Raw genomic sequence first — 18,785 nt, 5'->3', positions numbered from 1 at the left:
AATTATTTCTTTTAATAATCCACAGCTCCCGATAGCGTCTTCCAACCGTGGTTTCAACGATCGGCCCTTGTTCCCGGGTTACCGACTACGAGAGCCCAGGAAACCCTTTCGAGGCGATCCCGGTCGCGGAACACCATGAGAACCCCTGTGTAAGTAACGAGTGTGGATAAAAGAGATTAGACGGCCGAGTTCTCCGCTCCGGAGGCAGAACCAAGATTTATTAACGACCTTCTCTGGCCGCGTGCTCGTTCTTTCCAACGTGCGCGACGATATCCGTCCAGCCAGCTCGTCTTTTGACACGCCCGTCGCGATGCATGCCCTCTGTCGCGTTTCTTTCGTTTCACTCCCTTTGCGAAGGCCCCGTCGAGGAAATCGTTATGTTCCAACGTTTTTTGAAGCGTTTGTGAAAGCCAACGCTGCCCGGCAATTTCGATGTAGATTTCCGAAGGTCCTTTTAACATCGCCGGGGAAGAGAGGGATCAAGGACGAAGGAAACCCTCGATAGAGCCTCGAGCTTTTTGATTTCGCACCAGAGACGGATCTCCTTTTTACTCGACCGTCGTCGTTTCTCACCGCGACCAATATACGCGTATCGATGGCTATTTCGTTGCAACGAAAAAGGAAACAAAAGTGAATCGTTGTCGCGTTCCATTTTTTTTTCTCTTCGCGCATTTTCATTTTTAACGATTCGAGACATCCGAAACGGACACGATGAACAGACTAAGCGTTGTTAACCATTATCGTTCCAATCGGCGGTATCGTTGAAAGGATTTTAGAATTTTATTATTATTCGGTTCGGTTCGATGCAAGACAACGTATATTATACATGGTATCTCTGAAAATATCTACCGTCGTTTTTCGCTGAAATATTCAATTTCATTTTATTTTTTCTAACGGTTCTCCTTTTTTTTTCGCGAGATATAAAGTTAAATGAAAACCGTTGCGAAAATGAACGAAGAAATTGATAGCAGCGACGATGAAGTTTACATCGAAAAATTACAAAGCGATACCAGTGATTCCGGCAGCAGCGTTAGCGATGTTTATACGACGAAACGAAAAACGGTGTCTGGGAATTATTCGGACGAAGACAGCGATGAGAATTGTTATTCGATGAACTGGGTGAACGTCAAACAGTGAAGAAATAACGTAGGGAATTTCTTTTTTAATATTTGTAAGAATGTTCGGGCACAGACTGAAACGAATATTGTGGAACTTTTTTGAAATTTTCATATTATTCTTACGGACGAATTGATCGAAAATGTAGCTCGATGTATAAACGCATACGCAAATTTTAAAATAAATAGAAAAAAGTCGTCTGTATAAAGAAACTAGCTCGTGAAACGTGTGCAGAATTTTTTTGTTTCATCACTTTGAAATTGACAAAGTTTGTTCGAAATTGGTTCGAAAATCACTCTATAATATTCTTGGAGCGATAAGGGTTAAAACGAGCTCCGAGTCCTATCTACAAAGACTCGAACCGTCTAAATTGCCACGTTCGTTCGAATACTCCGATTCAACACGCATAAGCCTCTAGGTGCGGCTACATCGATCGAGCAGTAACATCGTTACTGTTGAAACGAATGCAACGATGATGTCGAGCGTGCCAGACGTCGTTAGCCAATGGTTGACGTTAGTTTTAAGGACTGGCATTGTATCGGTGCCAAAGGGTCATCTGTTGCACGGTCAAAGGTTTGACTATTTTGCTTTAGGTTTTCCAGCTCCAGGTCGAGAGCCAGCAAGATCACACGATACCATCGTCATGCATACTAAATTGTGTTACTGTACGTTTCTTTGTATATTTGCTCACTTTGTGTTCCTGTATCTACAATTCGTTATACTACCGGATACGCGAGATCCCTGCATAATATAATAAACTGTATATTGTAATCTGAATATATAACATATATCTCACCTAATATTATAATCTGAATTTGCAATATACTTCACTCTATATAATAATCTCCGTGTACAACGTATTTAACTTTGTATTGCAATCTAAATTTACAATATATTTAACTTTGTATTGCAATCTAAATTTACAATATATTTAACTTTGTATTGCAATCTAAATTTACAATATATTTAACTTTGTATTGCAATCTAAATTTGCAATATATTTAACCTTGTATTGCAATCTAAATTTACAATATATTTAACTTTGTATTGCAATCTAAATTTACAATATATTTAACTTTGTATTGCAATCTAAATTTACAATATATTTAACTTTGTATTGCAATCTAAATTTGCAATATATTTAACCTTGTATTGCAATCTAAATTTAGAATATATTTAAGTTTGTATTGCAATCTAAATTTACAATATATTTAACTTTATATTATAAACTAAGTTTACAACATATATCATTTTACATTATAATCTGAATTTGTAATATATTTACCTCTATATTATAATCTTAGTGTACAACATATTTCATTTTATATTATTATCTGAATTTACAACATACTTAACTGTATATTATAATCTGAATTTACAACGTATTTAATATTGTATTATAATCCGAATTTACAACGTATTTAATTTTGTATTATAGTCTGAATTTACAATGTGTTCAACTTTGTATCATAATCTGAATTTAAAATAGTTACGTTTATGGCGTGTGAAGAGTGCTGGAATCTTTGTTTTTTTTTCGTCTCCTCTTCTCGACTTTAGAAAGCAAACCAATATACTCTTCGAATCATCGAAGAATATCGTTTCCAAACTCAAGTTAAATTGCTTTAAATATTCCATCAACATCATCTGCGAATGTTCCAAGCGAACGATCGTTCTGAAATGCTGGCAATTACGAAAACAAAAGATATGGAAAATCAAAAAGCTACTCCATGTAGCATAAAAAATAGAAAAATTTAATAATTCGAGGATGTATTTGTTACTCTATGGTATTGCTAACGATAGAAACTCTATTTAAAAATTTACCAACGATAGAAACTGTATTTAAAAATTTACCAACGATAGAAACTGTCTTTAAAAATTTACTAACGACAGAAACTTTATTTAAAAATTTCCAAGTATTAAGGTTCATCCTTGCGACCACCACGGCGTTTAAACGTGTTAAAGATTCGAGTTTCCTCGTGTTTGAATTCACGACTATGTTCATTAGAAAATAAACACGTATCACGGAATTGTTGTTAATTTCTTTTCTCAGCTCGTCAGAAGCTTCGGGAGCCGAGCGTCGAAGTTCTAGTTTGAAAGTTTCGCGAGTTCGAGCTTCGTATAATGTTAGCCTTGAGAACTTAGCTTTTAAGATCGAGCTTCGAAGCTTCGCGCATACATACATCGCTAGTGTAGACGTACGGATTAGTTTGCACAGGCGAAACGTAGCAACGCGTAACGCAATTCGTCGCACCGATTCGTTTCAGAACGCGGAACGCTATATGCCTGCCACTGGGTAATTTTAATTTTCCACGAACAATTCTAACGACTACCAGCTGGTGTCGTAAATATCTTCGACTCGGAGATTCGGAAAAGGAACTCGGCTACGGAGAAAAACTACTAAGCGCGACCTCGAGATGTTGCTGTTTACAGAATCTTTAAAAACCGGTTAATTCTCCGATATAAGACTTTCAGGATCTCCAATTTATGTTTACTGTAAGAATAAAATGGTTGTAAAAGTATGTCGAAAAATAAAGATTCGACACCTCGGTTGGTACTTTAGCATTCGTTTGCAGGACATTTACGAGTATGAGATGAGCTTTAGTTTACTCAAGTCCGACACGAGGAGCCTTTTCGTCTTTCGTTTAGATTTTAGACCGAAGTGTCTAGTCAATCATCGAGAAAACACGCGTTACGTTTGACATTACGATGTGCAATTATTCTATTTCTCTTCTTTTCTTAAATATTTTAACAATCACCCTAATCTATGTATATTTCTTTTCACGTTACGTTTCATATTTTATGTCACTCTTACTGAATTTTAATTATTCGTGCAATTATCTCGTGTTTGTCTCTTTTGTTAATTATTTTAACAGTCACCCTACCAATATATATCTACACACACACACACGCATTAATTTAAATTAAACACATTAATTTGAATCCCGACTCGCGGCATCCACTCGTCCATTCCCGACACCTCACGCGTTTATTTTTTTCTAAAATGTAAAAGTGACCAACGAGAGAGCCGATGTTAAGGGCGGTGCCGTCATAGGGATGGTTCTCAGCTCGTTAAGCGGAGTCATCGAAATTTCTCCGCGTCGATGTTCCGTCACGTGAGTCCGTCACGTGTACCGGATCTTTCGTGATTCCCCCCGTGGTAACCTCCCGCCGCGGGAATCCCCGAATCGAGTCTCGGCGAAAGAGAAGAAGAAGAAAAGGTCCCCGTGGCGTGCGCGTGTTGCGCACTGGCCGCCGCTCGGAGCCTCGTACTGCGCATGGGAAATGTTTACACGCGTCGCGGCCCTATCGGTGGAACACTGGAAGCTCGTGTAAAAGTGGCACCGTGATGCGAACGAGACCGAAACGGTCCAATATACGCGAGCTGCGTGGCGCGGAGTCGTGCACCTGCCGACCAAAGAGATTCGCGATCGAGCGAGGCCGAAGACTAGCCCGTCTAACCGGTACTGCTTCGTAAAATTCCCAACTATGCACTTAGCGCGAGCAGCCACCACGTATCGGGTGTGTCAAATGGAAAACGAGTCGACGGACGGAACGAGAAACGCTCCGGGTGTATTTTAAATATTCTTAGCAGAGTATCCTAGGGATTATCCTGTATTTAATCCTACGTGACCGAGGTTTTAACGTTACTACTATGTTCAGTTAAAAAGAAAAGGCTCGTTAAGATTAACTCTCGCTAGACTTTCTTCGAGTTTGACTCACTTCGACAAATCTACGAGTGTTTCAGTCGCGCTACTCTCGCATCCTCTTTTATTCCAATTCTTAACCTATCTCACTCCGTACACCTGGTCACGTTCGTCAAAAATTCCTCAGTTTGTCATTCTGTTCGAGCACTCTTCTTTCACGCCTCGAAGACACTTTACCCTCAGAATCATACGTATTTTCACTACGCACGCGTATATATTCTTTTAAATATTGTATATATAAAATATGCTTTGGAAAAGGGCACGATGGAAAGAGAGAAGAAAGAGTAAAGATTAAGATTAAATGTGTCTCTGAAAGGACTGTTTGTAGGTAGGATAACGATGATAATTTTCGAACGAACATCGGAAACACGAAGCTTGGAAGGCCATTGTGGCGAGAGAGACGGGAAAGGTGGAAACTAGAAATGAATATTTTTCAGAGAAACGTGGGGAGTTTGTCGAGGATGCGTGTCACGTGCCACGCGATAACCGGTGGTTCGCGGGATATGTGGGTTGCAGGTGGCCTGTTATCGCTCTCGGCGATGTTGTTGCGAGCGATCTTTGGAATTTCGGCTCCGTTTTGAATCATCCGTTCTTCGTTATCCACGGTTAGCCGTGTACAAGCCCCGCGCTGAATTTTTCAGATTACGTGTACGAAGCTCACCGTAATATGCCTCTCTGACTGCAAACGAATACGTTAAAAATTAAATTTATCGCTCCTTTGTCCAATGCATTTTAAACTGGACACTATTTTCTTACTAATTGTATTCGTAAGAATATTAATCGCAAGCTGTATAATATTTCTTTCACGATTATAAATATTGCAAGTCGTGCAATATTTAGCCCGAAGCAAAACTATTAATTATTATATAATAGTGCGAGGCGTCAAGTTGCCTTTGTCTCGTGTTGAACTTTCGGTTCAAGCCGTGCACAAAGTTCGTCATTAATAAAAATAGAACGTAAAAGATTCAATTTATTGCTTTCTCGTTCAATGCATCTTAAACTCCACACCTTTTACTTACTAATTATATTTTTAGCACGATTATAAATATTGTAAGCTGTACAATATTTAGTCAAAAAGGAAACTATTAATTACAATGCCCTACGCGACCAGAACGGAAATTATCCAAAACTCTCGTGATTCAACAACTGGGTCATTTTAGACCCAGTTGATTCGCTCCAAAATAACGAACACATTTGCTACACGTGCATTTATTATTAAATTTCCAGAAATGAATTTTCCTCCTTTCGTTAAGTATTATTTACATTACAAATTTCTTGTTTAAAAGATGTATCTCATAGACACAAGTTACAACAAAAGAAAAACGAGGTTATCGATATCGGGGGCTCTTTCTCTATATATACAGCAATGGTATTTATGAAGCGAGATTGGATGACTTTGGTACGGGTCAGTATTGACCCAATCACCGTACTTCGCGTTCTCGTTCTCCGAGGGGTTAATAGGTCGCGATCTTACCGGTAAGTAAAGCCGAGATGTAGGAATCGGAGTCACGTGACTCAGAGAATCGCGTTTAAGTACCGATTAGCGAAGAAACTACACTCATGGGAGACTTTCAGCGACGACGAATGCAAAGTGGGTAACGATGTAACGACGAATAGAGGAATCGTCTAGCTCATCGAACCATTGTTCCAACTGTCAGTCAACGACCCGACGAGACTGAAAATGGAATACGAGTGGAACACTCAAAACTGTAGCATCGGAGCAAACAAATCGATCGTCCAACTTCTTACAGTCGTATTATCCTTAGGTGACCTTGGGTGAAGTTTAGAAGATTTTCTCAATGGAGAAGCTCTCATCGTGTCACGGAAAGGACTGTGCGTACCAAATCACTCCATAGGATTGTAATTCTGATAGCTGATTTGAATAAATAAATAAAAAAGAAGAAAAAAGGTTATCTCGAGAAAGCGTGACCATGAAAAAGGAAGGAACGATGAGACTGAAATTGGAATACGAGTAGAACACTAAGGGGTGTTCTTATTAAGTACTATTTACATTACAAATTTCTTCTTTGAAAAATGTATTTCATAGTCTGTGACACAAGTTACAACAAAAAAACAAGGTGATCGATATCGGGGGGCTATTTCTCTATATACACAGCAATGGTATTTATGAAGAAAAATTAGGGGTGTTCTTATTAAGTACTATTTACATTACAAATTTCTTCTTTGAAAGATGTATTTCATAGTCTGTGACACAAGTTACAACAAAAGAAAAACAAGGTGATCGATATCGGGGGGCTATTTCTCTATATACATAGCAATGGTATTTATGAAGAAAGATTAGGGGTGTTCTTATTAAGTACTATTTACATTACAAATTTCTTCTTTAAAAGATGTATTTCATGGTCTGTGACACAAGTTACAACAAAAAAACAAGGTGATCGATATCGGGGGGCTGTTTCTCTATATACACAGCAATGGTATTTATGAAGAAAGATTAGGGGTGTTCTTATTAAGTACTATTTACATTACAAATTTCTTCTTTAAAAGATGTATTTCATAGACACAAGTTACAACAAAAGAAAAACAAGGTGATCGATATCGGGGGGCTGTTTCTCTATATACACAGCAATGGTATTTACGAAGAAAGATTAGATGAATTTGGTACGGGTCAGTCTTGACCCAATCACCGTACTTCGCGATCTCGTTCTCCGAGGTGTTAATAGATCACGATCTTACCGGTAAGCAAAGTCGAGATGCAGGAATGGGAGTCCAATACGAAGTGTTCTCAATGGAGAAGCTCTCGTCGTGTCACGGAAAGGACTATGCGTACCACGTCACTCCGTAGGATTATAATTCTGATATCTGATTTGAATAAATAAAAATAGAGAAGAAAAAAATACGATCCGAAGAAAGCGTGAACGCGAGAAAGGAAGAAACAACCGCCTCTTCGTTAGAGATACCTCCTTCTTTAAGCGGGAAATAATGAAATTTGAAATAACGAGAGAGTAGTTAACTCGGCGAGTGTAGGAACATTAACCCGTGGTCGTTTATCTTTTGTAAGGCGACCCGCCGACTCTCGATGGGATTAATTCAGGAGTTGGCAAATCGGAGAAAGAGAAATTGTGTCTGGCTGAAGAGGTAGTGGCCGCCTTATTCCACCCCCATGGCCTCTCCCCCCGTCCACCAATGGCGTTGCATTCAGACAAGTTCACGGAAACTGCGTGCGGGCAGACGGTGGCTGACTTGAATGGCTCCTTTCCGGCCATTCCGCCTCAAAGGAGAACCGAAGCAACCAAGATTTGCGTTTGTAATTAAATATTTGCCGGCGGTTAATTGAGTCGCGCTGTGCTTTTATTCCAATTTCTGGGCTTAAATGAAACAGCACGGGGCTGCCACCCGCCGTCCGTCCCACAGACACTCTACACGGTGTCCCGGAAATAGTCGGGGGCCGTGGAACCGCCATTAGGGTCGAAAGTTTTTCAATGAAACCGTTTCGATGTTAAACGTGGTTCTCCAAGTTCCAGTTTTACCCGCGGAATACAATCCCGTCTACGATTATTAGAACATCGTGTGTGTGTGGTTTTTTTTTGCGAAAGAAAAAAGAAAAAAACGCTGAAAATCATTTTCGATCGCAATAATACAGTTTTCGTTGCAGAGAAAATTTATCGACGATGGTACTCGTTTCTTTTTATCGCGAACTTTTCGTCTATTATTTCGAAGGATTCGTATTTTCGTTTTGTATTAATCACATTTCGATTTCTTTCCCTATTGTGAAAGTGACGTAACCACTTAAAGGGACAGAACGGTTCGACGCGTTTAAATGTTATATATATTATAAATCAACGCCAAAGCGAAAGTAAACGTACATTAGTTTTTGTCGTTTAATTTACGGCAATACGAACGATGAAAAACGGTGGAAATTTTACGGGAATTTTTCAAGAAAACGATCCTTGTTCGCGTTTGGGACGTCATCGCTTTCAATGATTATTTTGCGATAACGGGACGAGGTGCGACAAAAATTGAAAACATGCTAGAAACTATAATATATTCTTCAGGTATTGACGTTCGAACGGTTTAATTTTTACGAAAATTGTCAAAATGACTGTCACTTGTATTCGAGAAGTCGAATTTGAACGAAAAATTTGTACGTTTTTCGTTTGTATTCTCCGGAATGGTTAAAAATTAGGAAAAAATTGCAACGTCGTTCCGTAACGTATATCATAGTAAAGATATCTACAAAATTTCAAAGTAATCGGTTACCTAAGTCCCGAGATATCTTGCACACCGTTTCTGAAAATATAGTTTCGAGAAAAACGATTTTCCAAGCGACCTATTCGTTACACTCTTCGTATATCCAAACACAGATTCTTTCAAAGACTTTCTCATTTTATTCCCAAGACTTGAAACTACCGTTTGAAACAAAAAAATTCCATTTTTGTTTTTAAATTACGAACCAACTTCCCGCCACAATATTTCGTTACAGCGGTTCCGCGTGCAATTGTTACTTTTCTACAAACTCAGGTATTAAATGGGAGGATATTCTTCCGAGACATTCGGTAAATTTACAATAACTTTAGATTCACTTTCGACAAGTGTTTCGATACTTTTGACCGGGGATGTAGGTCTTTTGTTCCAAGTGTAATTGTTATCGTCGTCCATTAACGAGTAGAAGATTCTCGTTACGTCGCGAAGGGCACAGATTGCGCGTATTAGCGGGCTGTATGAAATTCAGTCTAGTCGTTTCAGAATTTTGCGAACACCCGACTATCTGCAGCACCGTTTTCACTCGAATGGAGCACTGCCACGATCTTTCGCTGACACGCTCGGATCGTTCGATCTCGACCCAACTGAGAACGAATTCGGTCATGGATACAACGAGATAAGCTAACTTCTAACGTCCAAATCTTTTACCAGCGATCCACTCTACAACACGCTCTACTGTTAGATCGTTCCACGGTAATAAGGTACCGAATGTACCGTAACACCGCGATTCTTTCGAATCAATAGGGTTGTAAATCCGATACAAGCATCTTGAACGACGAGCAATTTTTCAAGTTGACGACTGAGACGACGAATCGAAGACAAATCAATAAATGAAGTCTGTTCCATGTGCAAAATTTTTTTCTTTCATAAATATGTATCCAAAGGGTTAACGAAAGATAAATGTTTGTTATTGAATCGTTACGATTGTCACGTTCTGTGTACGATATGCGTATAGAAATATGTATTGCAGCTGCAAGATGATTTATCGATCTCTCGATCGTAGCTTTTAACAGACGTGTATTGCGATAATGATAATATTCTTGGCGCTATAGTATACACTCTTCGAGAAGCTAGAGGTGATCGGTCGGTGTTCGGTGGTGAGGGAAGTCTAGCGAGGTATTATGTAGAGATCGTAAATTGTTAAATCCCTACAAACTCAACGACAGAGAGGCAAGGGGACCAGCTCTTGCTCAACACAGTCCTCCAGGGATTCCTACATTAGGGTGTTAAGGGGTCACATTCCGTAAGAGTAGAATCTCCGAATTCGCGAGAAATATACAAAACTGCAAGTACGAGGATCTTGTTGCAGAACAAAATGAACAATCTCGTTATTTTCAGTCGAATGCATATAATTTCGCAAAAATGAATGTTCAATCGACTTCGATTAAATGTAATTTTCTTTCGACAATTTACGTCGATGTCAGACTTGATTCTAATTGTTCAATAAACCTTGGAAAACACAACTAAACAGGTATCAGCTGCGTAAAGTTACCAGTTTGGCGATAGGATTGTTTGTTCCGACAATAATACATTAGGTTATTCGGAAAGTCGTTTCTTTTTTCTTTTAGCGAAAATGAAACACGATTTGTTTAGATTGTACAAACATTTGATCAAATTGTACATTCTCCATTTTGGAAAACGAAATAACTTTTCGAACAAACCGATAGACAACGAACGATACCGTTCCACATTTATTTAACATTCCAACCGTTACGAATTGTACGTTAAAGGCTCTCGATAACATCTCGAAAATATTCGCGCGTTTTTCATTTCGAATAACGCGCGTCTCCGTGTGCCCTCGTGGGTATACCGTTCTCGACGCGTTAACCCTTTGAACTCGAGAGGAGACCCTCGGTCACCACACAATTCAGTGTACTTCTTCCGATTCGGGAACATTTCGTTACTCGAAATTGAAATTGGAAATTAGGTATCACACTCTTTCAAGATGCAAACATATGCACGTCGAGTATTGAAACAAAAGTGTTCCATTGCGTATTAATTTTTCCGATTCGAAAGATTTCATCGAGGCGCCAGTTTCGGGTAGCGAAAACGCTTCGGGTGTAAAGGGTTGATACAAAACCCGGCCGAAGAATGAAATTCCGTTGCGTGGACCGAAGGTGTTGAAGAATTCATGGCTGCCAATATCGTCGTTTCACGTTTCTCAAGCTCACAACTTTATCGAACGTAAAATTAAAAAGCAACGCGAGCCAGGTCCCGTTCGTGTCTATACGTTCGTATATAGACGAGTGCTCTCGCGTCTATACGGTCCACCCGGCACGATCCACTCGCGTAAAACACGAAGCACGTAGTTCCATCGATATCGTTGAAACGTATTACTTCGCGCCGCGAATCACGGCCACGATATCTCGCGGTGGCTTGTAAAGCGCAATGCCCGCTTTACCGCGATCTCTCAATAAGCTGGAGCGTCATTATCTCGATGCGCGGCGTGCCTCGAATGCAACCTCTCGGGAACACGGCGGTGTATCGTGACCGCGCCGCGTGCGACTTAAATGCATCTTTGTACGTTGGACGCGTGTGCATCGCTCCGTGCGGCGTGGCCGGCTGCATGGAAAAACCGTGGACGTCTGCTACCGTGTAACGCGTTCCAGCTTGCGGGGATATTTATCTCGTCTCGTCTAACTTTGCCACGGGAACGCTCGTGTGTTGTAACGTAAGCATGTCCGGTGGTGCAAAAATACTGGATCGTATATATCCTCGCCCGGCGCTCGTTTTCGACGTTTTAAACGACCGAACGCTCGGATGCTCGACCGTATGCATTAAACTGTGCCATTGTTGCTACGTGACGCCACACTGATCGATCAGACCGACGGTTTTTTTCCCGCGACAACTTGAAACAGGGTTCGAGCGCCTCGATACGTTACACGGTGTCGAAGAACGCGAAGGAACCTTCGAAAACAATTCGTTCCAACGATCGAAAAACCAGCTGGTGTGCAGAGCGAACACGTTATCATTGAGATCGTACGTCGAATCCCTGGTATCGAAACAAATGACACCAGTTAGTTGATTAGAAAGAATATTTGTGTAAAACTGGTCGATTTCACGATCTCTGACGCCTGGTCACGATTTTGTGGAAAAATCGGACCAAGTTAGAGAAAGTTTCTATCGTTGCTTCACACATAGGGAAATCTTGCTTTTTTGAAATTCAAGCTTGCTTGGTAACGACATAAAATAACATTCGTGTGTAGCAAAATCAAGCCATGATCGGATGTTAAGATCAATGCGATATTTAGAAATTGTGATTGTATATTTAAGGAGAATTTATATGTAAATATGATGATGCAAATCGACACATGGGTTAGGTATAAGATCAAGTATGAATTTTTTTCACTGTTGTTTCTCCTTTAACTCAAACATGCCATTAGATTTTTCCTCGAAGAACAAAAAAAAAAAATAATCTTGGAAGTATGAAGTCATTGTAGAAAAATTTATTATTGAAACGATGGACACTCTTCGTGTACTATTTACAGTTGCGTTAATGTGCAATGATTATTATGTTACTCGTTATTCGTTTACATATTTGATAATAGCTCGACTCTGCTCGGAGATTGGCAACGTATATCCTTCCACTTTGGAAGATAAACGATAATCCAGTAATGCGAAAGTAGGTTTACAAATTAATAATTCGGTACCTTCGACGTTTACCTTTCTTGCTCCGTTTTAAATATTCATTCACTTTTTGTCCCGCTAATTCGAAGTTTGAAAGAGCCAATCTTCGGCTAAGAGAAACGTCGATAATCGAACTCTGCTATCGATATAATCTGAAAAATTCATACCGAGTACGATAGAATACGAGGAAGGTATTGTAACGCGCGAAACAGGTGAGAAACAATTTCGAAGTTATCGATCTTTCGTTCTGAAATGAAAATTTAAGAACGAGGAACTGGAGCTTCTTTTGCAACAAAATTCTTCTCTGCAAGAAAAACTTACTACAGAGCTTAGAGTGAGTCAACAAACGATTTCCTATCACCTATGTAGGGAAAATTCACTCGTAAAAGTTACCGAGTCGATTCGTAGACTCGACAATTTATCAGCTGCAAACGCAACAATGAGTACAAAAATCATTGTTTGCGGCAGTAAAATTCGTTTCGAAAAATTTCTGACGCACGCCCTTCTTCTAGACATCCGTTCGATTTTTCCAGGTAGCTTCCAAGATACTTTAACAAGTGTGCTAAAAATATAGCACACTCCGAATGTTCAATAGTGAACAAAATTTTGCTAGCTCCGGAATTTAAGCCCTTGTTTTGAGATTTAAGTTTCGCTAACAAGTGTCATAATCAACAACAAGGTTACAACTCTCACTGTCCTCGTGGATGTTGAATTTTCTTTTCGAAGACATTGTACAAGGCTTTCTTTCTAGTATTTTCAAGAAAATATATTTAAACATACGAATATAACAACTCGTGATTCTCACCTTTAGCCCGATTTTCTTATCGAGTCTCGTACGATGTAGACGACGAAGTTGGAATATTAAAATGTCTTTCCTCGACTTTCGATGGTTTTGATATTTTTCATATTTCCAGCACCAAGTCGGAAACTTATCCATGAAATCCCCCTGTCACCGAACCGCTGAAAGGTCTCGGTATTAAATAATGTACCAATAGTTTGACACTACATATTAACTCACTTGTACTTCACTTATGGAATCTCAGGTAGAGTATACTGTCATTTACAACACAGAAGTGACCTACCGACGAATGCTCAGAGGTAAACTCTACATACACACTTATTGTAGCGTACAACCTTAATAGTCTAACCTAAAAGCAAAGAGGTCGCGAACCTATCCATGGAATCCCCCAGTCAGCGAACCGTTGAAAGGTCTCGGTATTAAATAATGTACCAATAGTTTGACACTACATATTAACTCACTTGTACTTCACTTATGGAATCTCAGGTAGAGTATACTGTCATTTACAACACAGAAGTGACCTATCGACGAATGCTCAGAGGTAAACTCTACATACACACTTATTGTAGTGCATAACCTTAATAACATAACCTAAAAGCAAAGAGGTCGCGAACCTATCCATGGAATCCCCCTGTCACCGAACCGCTGTAAGGTCTCGGTATTAAATAATGTACCAATAGTTTGACACTACATATTAACTCACTTGTATGTCACTTATGGAATCTCAGGTAGAGTATACTGTCATTCACAACACAGAAGTGACCCACTGACGAATGCTCAGAGGTAAACTCTACATACACACTTATTGTAGTGCATAACCTTAATAACATAACCTAAAAGCAAATAGGTCGCGATTATGCTCTTTTGCTCCAACAAAAGGCAACAAGATTACGTTGCGATCAAAGTTACGACATGGCCTACGATTCTGCCCCGAATGTGCACTTCGTGCGTTCGAATCACTGTGGGATGCACATTAACGGACCGTAGAGGATCTTGTATCGGCAAGAAATCCCGGCTGGAAGCTCTCGATGAGATTTTGGTCCAATAAACGCGACCTCGGTACCTCCTTTGCGGACGCGGTTATTCCTGTGGACGACTTCCGAAATTGCTCGCGTCGCTCTCGAACCTAGACACCATGGTTAGATGGAAGAGCTCATCGTGGCGGGGCGTATATCGGTATACACGCCGGTACATGTTTATACTGGCATGTCGTGCAGTACATATTATTGTGTGTATTAGCACTATGTGTGTTTATTAGACGCCGGTGTATACCGTGCAGTATGTTGGTTCAAGGGTTCGGTCGTTACGAGGGACCTCGTTAGCAGCAAAATTTATATTGTGCCCGAGCGTGTGTAGCTCGCCAAATCTTGCTGCATGTTACGATAGTGATCCTACAGTGACACGACGTTTCGTAACTGCTGATGGCGGGCCATATTTCCGTGCAAACGGAGCTCGTCGTTAAGTAATCGACGATCGCTGTACAGCTTCGGTGATTCCCTGATAACGGATCGAACGAATTTTCCTCAATATATTCGACTAATTTCGTGGACTTAACACGTTCAGCGCCATAACTGTTTTGTCTTCCTTTCCGTTCAGGCTGACCGACTTTATCGATACCGGAGATCTAACAAGAGATAGACAGTTAAGGGTAAATCGTCGATTTTAACGAAACTTGCGTATGATATAAGAGGTTGCTCGATAAGTTTTGTCGATGAGAAATTGAGGTATTAGGTTCATCGTTTTATTTTTCTATGAATGATACTACTGTTCGATGAACATTTCCGAAGTTTCGCGTAGATTTGTCGACAATTCGAGCGTGGATGAGCTACTGCCTCGGCCTGTTGAAATATTTTCAATTGCATCGTGGTCGAAGTGAGTCGTCGTCCAATAAATAAAGTGAAAGGAATACCAAAAAGATTCTACCATCGTTGACCATTTGAGAGGTTCTCGATGAAAAAATATGAATATAATAGGTTGCTCGATAGTTTTTGACGTTTGATAAAAAATGGAGCTATTAGGTTCGTCGTTTTATTTTTCGAAAGATGGTACTACTGTTTGACGAACATGTGTGAAGTTTCATCTAAATCTGTCGACTCGTTCATATATTTATAATTGTTCGAAGTTGAAGTGTCATAGGGTTTTTTATAATGGAAAAAAAACAAAACTTATTGAACGATATATAGTATATAAATATCGATAATACACGTATCGAGGATTCCTCACCACACATTGACATAAAATCTCATTCGTTGTTGTCACTTTTTCTAATGCTAATTGCACAAATAACGTTTCCTTATTTGCGAAAGTGACCATCACTCGTCTGACCATAAGATCGATCGACTAAAATTTCTATTAGTTCGTTCTTACTGAAGAAATAATTGACAAAATCACATATAAGGATTATTTAGCGGTTAACAATCGTTATAGAGAGTTTTCAGGTAGTTGTGTTTTGACCTGTCAAGGACTAATTAACAATACGTGTCCATAATATGAACAACGACTATATCATATATTTTAACAACTGTTCGAATACGCTCCAAAAATTCACATTCCCCATTGTAGCTGATTTTATTGTACCAGCGCTAACTTTTATTGAAAGGAACAAACCAAAATTTTCAAATATACGCTTTTCGATATTGGTCTACAGTTTATATTGGCAAATTTATAAAGTTGCGAAACAGTGAATTGTACAAAAATGTGTAAAAAGAGAAAATGTTTTAATGTATTGTTTGAACAAACTGATATTTTGCAAAATTATTTGGAATCTTAAATTCATTATTCAAAAGTACGCAATTTTTGTTTAAACGATGTTTTTCTAGGTCTCATCGTTCTTAAAATATCGAGGAAAATGTGTTTCTTTTCCCTAAACTTTGAAGGCTGATTTTACCCCCTAGATATGAATATTAGCAGATAAAAAAAATACATGCCAAATATTTTTCTAAGAACTATACACAGTGTACACTTAAGTGTAAATTGGCAATTTTAATGAAACTTACATGTAATATAGTTCTTAGAAAAATATTTGGCATGTATTTCTTATATATATTTATCGTAATCTGTACTATGTACTATGAATAATCGTCAAATACATTATAAACTGCAACAAAAAGATCTGAAAGAATTTAAAAAATTCGATGATATTGTAAAAAATGCTACGAGGAAAATGTAACACGATTTGGACGAGGTATTGCCAGAAAATTGACAAAACAAGTTATGCAACATTCTGTAAAACCTGCAAAGAACAATAATTTTTGCGCGTATATGTTCTAATAATACTCGTTAAAATTGTTCTTGGTAAGTAACATTCAGGTAGATTCATTTGCGATCTCGAAATGATTTAAAACTTATCGATGTAAGATTTTAAATGAATGTAACACTTCACATGTATTTCTTGTATATATTTATCGTAATTTGTACTATGTACTATTAACAATCGTCAAATACATTATAAACTGCAACGAAAAGATCCGAAAGAATTGTAAAAATTCGATAATATTGTAAAAAATGCTACGAAGAAAATGTAGCACGATTTGGACAAGGTACTTGAAGAATTCCCTGATGAATTTTTGAAATTGTATATCGTCGGTGAACAGTGACTGACGCGGCTTGAACGGAAAGTATAGTGTCAGTCAACCGTTGATTGACACGACGTTTAACGTGTTAACGTTCATCGCTACAGGGTGTCCCGTGTTAATGGAACGAGGGACCGCTCGGTGTTATAAATCGCGGCGAGGAAAAACGTTGCCCCGGACGAGGGATAAAAATGAAACGAAGTAGCTGCGTTCGCAACGATAATTAACGCCGCCTCCGGTCCCGCGAATATTTTAACGAATCTGCTAAATGTAACGACCTCATCAGTTTCGTCGACGCGACGCGCCACGCTGACCCGGTGTTATCGCGAAAACTCCGATGAGCAGTTGCTACTTCATGCATAGAAGAGCGCCTCCCTGGACCTCGAGGTTTTTATTTCTCTCCGCTCTTGTAACTCCGCCGCTTGTTTCGGACTCGTGCTTTTTCAAAAAAGTGCGCTTCCATTCCCAGGTAACACTCCATCGTTGGGAAAATGAATATTTCGACACTTTCGAGAGGGTAGAACGTTCGATCGAACACTCCACGAGGAGGAAAGAAGGTTGTTAAAGGTGTTCTATTAACCTTTTCGTCTACAATATCGTGTGCGATTCTATTAGAAAGGTACCCTTACGTAATGTCTTCGAGAAGAAAATTTAACGTTCAGTGAGAGTTGTGGTCGATCTTGCTGTCGATTATGATACGCGTTATTGAAAATGAAATCGTAGAGCGAGGGGTTAACCGAGAGTTTTATAGCAACAAACAGTAGCCAACTCGAGCAAATCGATCCTCGAGTCTAATATAAGAATCATGGGTGAGTCTTGCTCACATTCGTCTGTTAATATAAATTTTCTTAAGAATATTAGAAACAAACCCTTATGTGATGTCTTCGAAGAGAAAATTTAACGTTCAGTGAGAGTTGTGACCGACCTTGTTATTGATTACATGCATTATCGAAATTTAGAGCAAGAGGTCGACCAAATTTTTTACAGCAACAAACAGTAGCAAACTCGAGCAAATCGATCCTCAAATCTAATATAAGAATCATGGGTGAGTCTTGCTCACATTCGTTTGTTAATACAAATTTTCATAAAAATGTTAGAAACAAACCTTTATGTAATGTCTTCGAAAAGAAAATTTAACGTTCAGTGAGAGTTGTGACCGACCTTGTTATTGATTACATGTATTATCGAAATTTAGAGCAAGAGGTCAACCAAATTTTTTACAGCAACAAACAGTAGCAAACTCGAGCAAATCGATCCTCAAATCTAATATAAGAATCATGGGTGAGTCTTGCTCACATTCGTTTGTTAAAATAAATTTTCTTAAGAATATTAGAAACAAACCCTTATGTGATGTCTTCGAAGAGAAAATTTAACGTTCAGTGAGAGTTGTGACCGACCTTGTTATTGATTACATGCATTATCGAAATTTAGAGCAAGAGGTCAACCAAATTTTTTACAGCAACAAACAGTAGCAAACTCGAGCAAATCGATCCTCAAATCTAATATAAGAAACATGGGTGAGTCTTGCTCACATTCGTTTGTTAATATAAATTTTCATAAAAATATTAGAAACAAACCCTTATGTAACGTCTTCGAAGAGAAAATTTAGCGTTCAGTGAGAGTTGTGGACGACTTTATTGTTGATTATGACTAGCGTTACTGGAATTTAGAGCAAAGGGTCAACTCAATCTTTTACAACAGCAAGTTGAGATATTCTTTCACAATAGAATAGTCGAATAATCA

The sequence above is a fragment of the Ptiloglossa arizonensis genome, chromosome 1 (genome assembly GCF_051014685.1).
Source record: "Ptiloglossa arizonensis isolate GNS036 chromosome 1, iyPtiAriz1_principal, whole genome shotgun sequence".
NCBI lineage: Eukaryota > Metazoa > Arthropoda > Insecta > Hymenoptera > Colletidae > Ptiloglossa > Ptiloglossa arizonensis.
This window is presented reverse-complemented; position numbering follows the sequence as displayed.